This window comes from Arvicola amphibius, chromosome 1, assembly GCF_903992535.2.
Source record: "Arvicola amphibius chromosome 1, mArvAmp1.2, whole genome shotgun sequence".
NCBI lineage: Eukaryota > Metazoa > Chordata > Mammalia > Rodentia > Cricetidae > Arvicola > Arvicola amphibius.
In genome coordinates, this window is record NC_052047.1 from 70672850 (window position 1) to 70681853 (window position 9004).

General features: G+C 48.0%; 1 long non-coding RNA gene and 1 other non-coding gene across 2 annotated transcripts; both read right to left on the reverse strand.

Annotated features, from left to right (window-relative positions):
* Positions 1-3263: 3263 nt before the first annotated feature.
* LOC119820361 lies at positions 3264-6345 on the reverse strand. The gene is made up of 5 exons (XR_005286489.2): positions 6206-6345; positions 5882-5953; positions 5740-5795; positions 4179-4264; positions 3264-3439 (listed from the first exon to the last, which is right to left on the reverse strand). It is a non-coding gene; the product is annotated as an uncharacterized LOC119820361 (long non-coding RNA).
* On the reverse strand, positions 5331-5462 carry LOC119806094. The gene has a single exon (XR_005284126.1). It is a non-coding gene; the product is annotated as a small nucleolar RNA SNORA9 (small nucleolar RNA).
* Positions 6346-9004: the final 2659 nt, after the last annotated feature.

Sequence of the window (9004 nt, forward strand, 5' to 3'; positions counted from 1 at the left end):
TCTCGATGTCATTATTTGGAAGCTGGCTGGCAGGACAGAGAAAGATTTGTCAAAGGTGGTGACCCAGCACCATGCAATTCCTCACCGCGTTAACAATGGCGGGGGCGTAGCCTTCTAGCTTTAGTAGGACCCTCTTGCATGTGTTCAGCTTTGTTTTTCATCCAGCCTCTGAGATAAGACCACACCTCTTGGAGCTCTGGGGCCTGATCTTAGCTCTCACAGATCTCAACCCACAGTCGCTGCAGAATACACTTTGTGAAGATGTGTCACTGTGATTGGTTTAATACAGAGCTGAATGGCCAATAGCCAGGCAGGAAGAGGTTAGGTGAGACTTCTGGGGACAGAGAGGACTCAGAGAGGAAGAAAGGCAGAGTCACTAGCTTGATGCAGAGAAAACAACAGGGGTAGTGTGGGGAGATGAGGTAATGAGCCATGTGACAGAATGTAGATTAAAATTAATGGGTTAACTTGTTATAAGAGCTAGTGGGACAAGCCTAAACTAAGACTGACCTGTCATAGTTAATCATAAGTCTCTGTGTTATTTGGGAGCTAGCAGTACAGAGAAAGACTTGCTACTCATTGTTGAGTTTATAGATGAACAGTGCATTTAGAAATGGTTGGGTGGCGCTCAGGTTTCTTTGAATAGTTCTGATTGCAAGGTCTGCCCTAGGAGGCCATCTCTCTCTGCTCCCTTCCCTCATGCTGGGAGGTCAGATGGCAGGCCCCCATGTTCCCAAATATGACTTATTTGCGGGTCAACTTTGAGAGTTCTTATATTCACAAATCCCTGATCATTGTATTTCCTTTTTCTCCCCCTCCACCCCCCGTTTCTCTCTCTGTCTATCTTTCCTTTTTGTTTTTCAAGACAGCCTCTCTGTGTATTCCTGGCTGTCCTGGAATTCTCTGTAGACCAGGTTGGTCTCAAATTCAGATATCCACCTGCCTCTGCCTCCTGAATGCTGGAATTAAAGACATGTGCCACCACCGTCCGGCAGATAATTTTATTTCAATCATTTAATTTGATATTTAAAATTACTTGATAATGCAACATAGCTAATGAAATTGTAAGTTTTTTATCCCCTATGTAGTAAAAGCAAGTACCATTAGTGATAAAATGAGCCACTGGCCAAAAATACCCCAGATCCAATAGCAGGGCTCTGGCTTCACCTTGGGGTGGTATAGGACTCTTAGACAGCCAGGCTGCATCCTTGTAAGCCTGGCATGGAAGCACTTCATCCCCAGCTTTTGGTAGTCTTTGGTAGGGTTTTCCCAACCTGGGGACTCCCACCCTTGGGTTCCATTTCCCAAAACCCCAGGCCTTAAGAAGATCTGGAACTTGTGCTGATTCAATCAAGAACTGACGTGGCTGAGTTCCAGTAAAATCTGAGACACAGAACTCTGTAATCGATAAAAATTTCACCTGTCATGATATAGTGTATTTTCGGGTTTTTCTCCTAACCACTTAAAAATCCCAAGACCGTTCATAGGTTAGAGACTGACCTGTGGGTGTAGTATTAGACTCTGGCTGCTTCCGCTATCAGTGCATGACTCAGCCCTTCCCACCCTGGTGGCTTGCACAACCACGTTTGCCTGACTCCCACGACCCACAGAGGAGTTACTCTCATTTCACTTTATTGAAGCCAAGGAGATGACATCACATTTAATTCCTTCCTGGACTGAACCAACTCTGGGCTCTTTCGTCACCCGGCACCAAATCCAGAGGCTCCAGCTTTAACAGAATGGCTGGTCACTCTGGATAGGTTGTAACCAGTTTCCTCATGGCCTAGTCCTTATAAAGGCCTTCAGCTAACATGAAGACACCACTCAAGTCTGCTGGCGACTGAGGAAATCCTGGTAGTTTTACTGTTATCTAGCTCAGGGTCAAATTGGCCATCTATTATGGTGTTTGCTTCTGGTCTTTGCAGCAATCTTACCTAAGTACCTGTTTCCCCTATGAAACTGAACCACAGCTTTTGTGCCTGTATGCCTGTATGAGGGTGTTGGATCCTGGAGTTACAGGATCTGTGTGAGCTGTAATGTGGTTGCTGGGAATTGAACCCCAGTCCTCTGGAAGAGCAGCCAGTGCTCTAAACCACTGAGCCATCTCTCCAGGCTGGCCTCGAACTCAGATCCACATGCCTCTGCCTCCCGAGTGCTGGGATTAAAGGCGTGTGCCACCACCGCCCGGCCTCTAGTTCTTTTAGTTTTAAGGTTTGTATGGGGTGGGAGAGTGGGAAACATGGAAAGGGGATGAATTTTGCCTTCTGCCTGCATGTACGGCAGTAATGTTTCCTATCTTCTACTTGGGTTTGTGTAGTTTTTGTTGCACACAACAGGAACATGGGGTCTGGCATCTATGGACACTGTTCAATTCATTATGCCAAGTCATGAAACCTGATTTTGTGTGCCTTGGCTTTGCCTGTGGAGGGCGTCAGATCTTGGAGTTAAAGTTGAAAGCTGCCATGTGGGTGCTGGGAATTGAACCAGGTCCTTCAGAAAAGCAGTCTGTGCTCTTAACCACTGAGCCATCTACCCAGCCCTGAATCCCAATTTATTCACTGTACCCTCAATGGCAAATGTTGCCAGGCCTTGCCCACATTTTCTGACATCCTTGTGAACTAGGCCTGTGTGCACACCTATGGGTAGACTACATTACTTTCCAGCTGAATAGATGTCCCTCAGGGAATCTCTTCCTGGCTTCCTAGTTAACTACTGTCATTCCAAGAGGCAACATGAATGGGTTTTTAAAATCTTTTAAACGGTGCTGGATCCCCTGGAACAAGTTTCAAGGGGCTGTGAGCATCACATAGGTGCTAGGAATTGAACCCAAGTCCTCTGGAAGAGCCGGGGTGGAAAGGCACGGAAACACCAGTAGAGGGTTATCACACCCTCTAGAACTGGAGTTACAGCTGTGAGCTGCCCAGTGTTGGTACTGGTAGCATATCATACCCTTGAGCGCTGAGCCATAACTAAGTTTCAGATCCTTAGGTCTCAGGCCACAGTTCCTCTGCACCTCATCCTCCCTCCCACTTAGCCCCAAGGTGACCACTCCAGCATGACTCGTTTACTCAGCCAAGTCCCAAATGGCTACTCCAAGTATATCCAAGAATGACGGTACATGCAATCACTGCACTGAGAGGGCACCTGGGCAGTGAGACCCTTCCTCAAAACCACAAAGTGCTTCAGTGTTTAGAAGGGCAAGGCACCTTGGTTCACTCGAACTGAGTCAGTTTAACAGAAAAATGAACACGGAAAGAAGATGATCATAGATAAAACTGCATTTATTGTTGTTTCTGGAGACTGGGCCTCTTGTAGCCCAGCCAGGTAAGCCTTGAATGCACAATCTTCTTGCCTCCACCTCCCAAGAGCCTGGATAGCAGGTGTGCTTTTCTCCTAGCTGCCTCCAGTACCCATGGTTCATTACACTCAGATGTTCCACCTGCAGAGAGCAGAAGCGCCACGCAGTGAAAATTAGGCAATATCACAAAACCAAGGGCTGCTCTAAGTGCCCACTGCCATGAGGGGCAATAACAAAGCCTGACCCAAATTCTGGATTCTTACTGCATCCAGTGAGCCAAAAGGCCTGTGGCCCACATTTTGCAGCAGCCCACACCCATTCCAGCTAGACATAATCATGACCTCATATACACCATGCTAAATTCAAACCACAGAGGCAATCAAATGTCAGGGCCCAAGTCCAGATACAGAAGTTTTGAAATCGTCTTGTAAACTTTAACACAGTTAGTTGAACTTTCTGAGATTCAATCACATGGTTTACGGAAAGGCCACAGGGGATTTTGGGGGGGAGTTGGTGCCCTTTTTTTGTTGCTGTTTCTGTTACAGCTGTTCTCTAATTCTTTGTAGACCAGGCTGGCTTCAAACTCAGATCTGCCTGCCTCTGCCTCCTAAGTGCTGGGATTAAGGCGTGCACCTTGCCTGGCTGTTTGTTTTAAGCCAGGTGACTGGCTGACGGACATCTACCACAAACAGAAGCAAAGCCTAGGCCTGCTGGTACAGGCCCATAATCCAAACTGGGAAGGGGAAGCATGGGACAAAGACATGACAGAGTCATCCTCGGCCATGGAGACGTTGAGGGCAGCCTAACTTACAGGAGACACTTCCTCAAATCAGAAACAAAAATCCAGAAGTGATCTGGTAGTGTCTTCTTGCATTCTTACCTCTTCCAAAGTTCCATGAAACAGCCTGTTAACAGCCATGCGTCACCTCAGGTCTCTTCTGGAGCAGGCACCTTGGGTTCCCTAGGCTGAAGAAGAGTCAGTGAGTTGGAAGCCTCAATCGTAAACTAAGGACTGTCTACATCACTCAGCAAAAGCTCCCACACTTCCCTTCAACTCTACCCCCCCAACTTCCCATCTTCTCCGGGAGGAACTCTGGAAAAACAGCACAGGCTGTGAGGCTAGAAATACCAAACCACAACCTGACAGTTCCTGCAGGGAAACCCCTGGACACACAGGACTTACATGGTGGAAGGAGAAAGGCAACTCCTGCCAGTTGCCTTCTGACCTCTCCACGTGCCACCCATGGCTCACACATGCACATAAAATAAGTAGAATGCAAGCCCTGGCCCAGGCATTGGTGGAACACGCCTTTAATCCCAGCACTTGAGAAGCAGGCGGATCTGAGTTGAAGGTCAGCCCGTTCCACAGAGCTAGTTCTAGCATAGCCAAGACTACACAAACACTGTCTTGGGGGATGGGGGGACAATAAACTAAAGATTTGGAACCAGGGCCTGGTATGGTGGTATACACTTTTAATCCCAGCATGGAGGAGGCAGAGGATCAGTGTTCAGGGTAATCCAGGGCCAGTGAGACCCCTGCCATAAAGACACACACTTGTAACTCCAGAACTTTGAACCGTTGAGGGTGAGGCAGCAGGACTGGGATTGAAGGCCTTCTCACAAACAAAACCCCCCAGTACCAATGCCCTCCTCTCCAGGGAGGGCCTTCCTTAGGTGTTGGTGTACTGGCCAGACCCCCCCATCTGCAGACACTCAGCCCTTGACTTCCTTGCCTTCTAAGAACAAACCCAGGACCCACATGCCTGCCTCTCCCTGGAAAGCAGAACCACGTGCCACATCTGGAGTTTCACTTAAGCACTGGGACCAAACTCTTGGTCTCCATGCTGTGTACTTTGTAATTGTTTTAAGAATTTAAGTTTGTACTAACCCTGGAGCACGGAAAAATATTCAATGACTTATTTGCCTCTACACCAGAATTGTGCAAAACCTTCCCACCACAGTCAAAACAAGGAAGTGCAGCATTTGTCGATTCTATTCACAAGGAATTTACCCACGTGGCAGGAGTCTGCCATATTGTCTGAAATTTCTATAACCTTGCTCTGGAGAGAGCAGGGCAAGGCCTCAAACCACTTCAAACTGTTCTGGCAAGCACTGTAGGAATGCACAGGGTCACTGCAGACCCAAGCACGCTGGAGGCTTGCTTAACTCATACAGCCCACACTGCAGTCTCTAAGACCCAAGTGCCCAGACAACTCTGCAGGGGAGAATTAGTCCTGAAGGTGAATTAGATACTGAGTTTGGCTCCTGAGGCCCCAGATTACCTGTGTTGGCTGAGGGAGCACGGAAGGCTATCAGGAAGTGGGTATCTTATTTACAAGATTAGATGATATAGGCTGCTACATCAGTCTATGTGACACTAATTTTAGAACACTGTTCCTAAGCAGTCATGACCACAGAAATAATCTATGTAACATACATACCCAAACAGGAAAAATGGCTTTTTCTTCCTTATTCTTCTCAAGATGTATTTTTGAGGCTGGAGAAAAATGAGACACATTAAGTTAATCCGGTCTGGGTTCAGAGAAATGAGGGTTCACCTCCAGATTTTCACAACTGACTTACCAGGACATCTTCCAGAAGAGCTCAGTCAGCCCTTCCGCGCTGTGGATCCATCTTCCTGGCCTCGATTTCCACCTGAGAAGGGGGACAAGGCACATTCAGCCCCGGCCTGAGCCTATCACCCAATTCTAGCCCCTCGAGGCTTTCTCCGGGGACAGACTCTCTCGAGGGGAGAGCCTCCATGCTGCGGCAGAAGTCGCCAAGGTCTGGAAAGAGTACCCCCGAAGTAGGCCTAACTTACCCCGTGGCACGTGTCTTCCCGGGGGAAACCGTTCCTACCCGGAGCCTGACCTCCTGCCTCCCGCCACCGAGCCCTGCGATCCCTACCTGGCCTCAGGATAGCCTGGCATGGCCCCTGGTCCCTGATGGCGGTAGATGCAGAAAAGGGAAGGAGCACAGCACACGCAGGTGAGAACAGAACACACATGGCTGCCAGCCGCGCACGCGCACTCGTATTTAGCGTCATCGACAGAGCCGCGAGCCACGCACACGCCTAACGTCATCGCGCAGCCCCTCCCCGAAGCCGGGAGCGCGGGCTCCAGGATGATGACGTCGGCGGACCCAGGGCGTGGCCTCGAGCGCGGTTTTGGGTTTTGAGTGTAGGGCCCGCCCTGGTGTGGCGGGCGGTCGCTGGTGATCCTCAGGCTCTTAGGCCAGCTTCTTTATCTTCTTCGCTTTCCGATCCCGGTGCCACAGCTAGGGACTGGAACGGGACGGAGCCCAGGAAGCCCCGGCTGTGCCGTAGGGGCGGGTGCCCCGGCTGGGCAACACGTGGACGCGGGGCCCTCGAAAGACCAACGTTTGGGAAGCTGATGTGCATGGACTAGCAAATACAAATGAGAGGGGCAGGAAAGTAAACCCTTTCTTACAGAATTTTCGCTTTTAAAATATATGCCTGCCTTTTTTTTTTCTTCAAACACGGACTGTTTCATGAATTTGATAGTTGAATGAAAGAAAAAGGAGCTGGGTAGTGGTGGCACACACCTTTAATCCCAGCACTCGGGAGGCAGAGGCAGATGGATCTCTGTGAGCTCGAGTCCAGCCTGGTCTACAAGAGCCAGGACAGGCTCCAAAGCTACAGAGAAACCCTGTCTCGGGAAAAAAAAAAAAAAAAAAAGACTTTATTCTTGGCCCAGGAATGTGTATCAGCAGCCAAAGGCCCTTGCCACTGAGTTCAAACCCCAGAATCCATACGGTGAAAGGAAAACCAACTCCAGCAAGTTGTTCCCCCATCTCTGAAAGGACTCTGGCCAGCTTGAGCATGGGTCTGACAGGCCTTTCCCATTCCCTCTGCTTTGCTATGTTTGTTAGATTCCATTCCTAAAGCTGGCTCCAAGGTCTGTTCCCTTATTTGGCTACTTCCTCCTCCTGAGGCTGACTACGAAGGTCCAGCAATCAAAGTATTGAAGTTAAACTATCAGAAGCCCCCTTTGATAAGCCCCCTAGTTAACATGCCCAATTAAAATTAAACACCTTATCCTAATACAGGGTTTCCCTTGTACTGCAATTTTCCTGTGTCACGTCTGTTTCCTCTCTATCCAGAGGCAGTCCTTTGTCCCTCTGGGACAAATACCCCTACCCACTTTCCCTTTTCCTTCTCCCTTTTTCCTCTATTTCCTGTGTTTGTCTCTTATTCCCTGCCCTCTGTCCCTCTGGGGGAAGTAAATCTTTATGCTGAGAACTTGGTCTTGAGGGTCCTGAACCAATAACTTTTCCTTTCAATCTCTGCTTCTGTGCTGTGAACTCTGCATGCCCACCCACATATTACATACATGTGCGTGCACATACACACACAATACATGTAAAAATTCTTGGGACTGTAAGGATGGCTCGGTAATTAAGAGCACTTGCCAGCTAGTTGGTGACTCACGTCTTTAAACCCAGCTCTAGGGAGGCACATCTGTGAGTTCAAGATCTACAGAGCGAGTTCCAGGACAACCAGTGCTACACAGAGAAACCCTGTCTCAAAAAACAAAACAAAAAGAGCACTTGCCCCTCTTACAGAGGACCCAGGTTCAATTCCCAATACCCACATGGTGGCTCACAATTATCTTCAGCTTCAGTTGCAGGGGATCTATACATCCAAGAGGCTGGGATTACAAACCAGGCCCAGCTGGAAGTCATCTAAATGTAGCTGTCAAGGGACTAGAAGCTCCGTCCTTCAATGTCTTGGTGACAAGAGCTTGTTCCTTGACTCCAAATTGCAAAACCTGACTGTTGTAGGCCAACAAGATGACTCACTGGGTAAAGGCACTTGTCACCAAGTCTGATGACCAGAGTTTGATCCTTGGCATACATGTGGTAGAAGGAGAGGACCAACATCCACATGTTCTCTGACTTCCCGTGTCCAGTGTGACATTCACGCACACATACATTAAATATAAGTTTGTGGCACACGCTTTTAATCCCAGCACTTGAGAGGCAGAGGCAAGCGAATCTGTGAGTTCAAGGCCAGCCTGGTCTATTTTATGTGAGTATTTTAAGGTTACTATTGCTGTCATAAAACACCATGATCAAAAGCATCTTGGGGAGGAAAGAGTTTATTTCATATACATATAACAATTTATATGAACATATAAATTGTTCATATAACAGTTTATTTCATATTCAACATTCATATTCAATATTCATATTCAATATTCCTATTGCTGCCAAAACACCATGATCAAAAGCATCTTAGGGAGGAAAAGGTTTATTTCAAACAGCTTGTTTCATATTCATATAATAGTTTATTATCAAAAGCAGCAAGAGTAGGAACTCAAGCAGGGCAGGAACCTGGAGGCAGGAGCTGATGCAGAGGCCATAGAGGCTGTTGACTGACTGCTCATCATGGCTTGCTCAGCCTGTTTGTTTATAGAACTCAAGTCCACCAGTCCAGCGATGGCACCACCCACAATGGTCTGGGGCCTTCCCCATCAATAATCAAGAAAATACCCTACAAGCCGGACAGTGGTGACAGCACATGCCTTTACTCCCAGCACTCGGGAGGCAGAGGCAGGCAGATCTCTGTGAGTTCGAGGCAAGCCTGGTCTACAAGAGCTAGTTCCAGGACAGGCTCCAAAGCCACAGAGAATCCCTGTCTTGGAAAACAAAAAAAAAAAAAAAAAAAAAAAAAAAAAGAAAGAA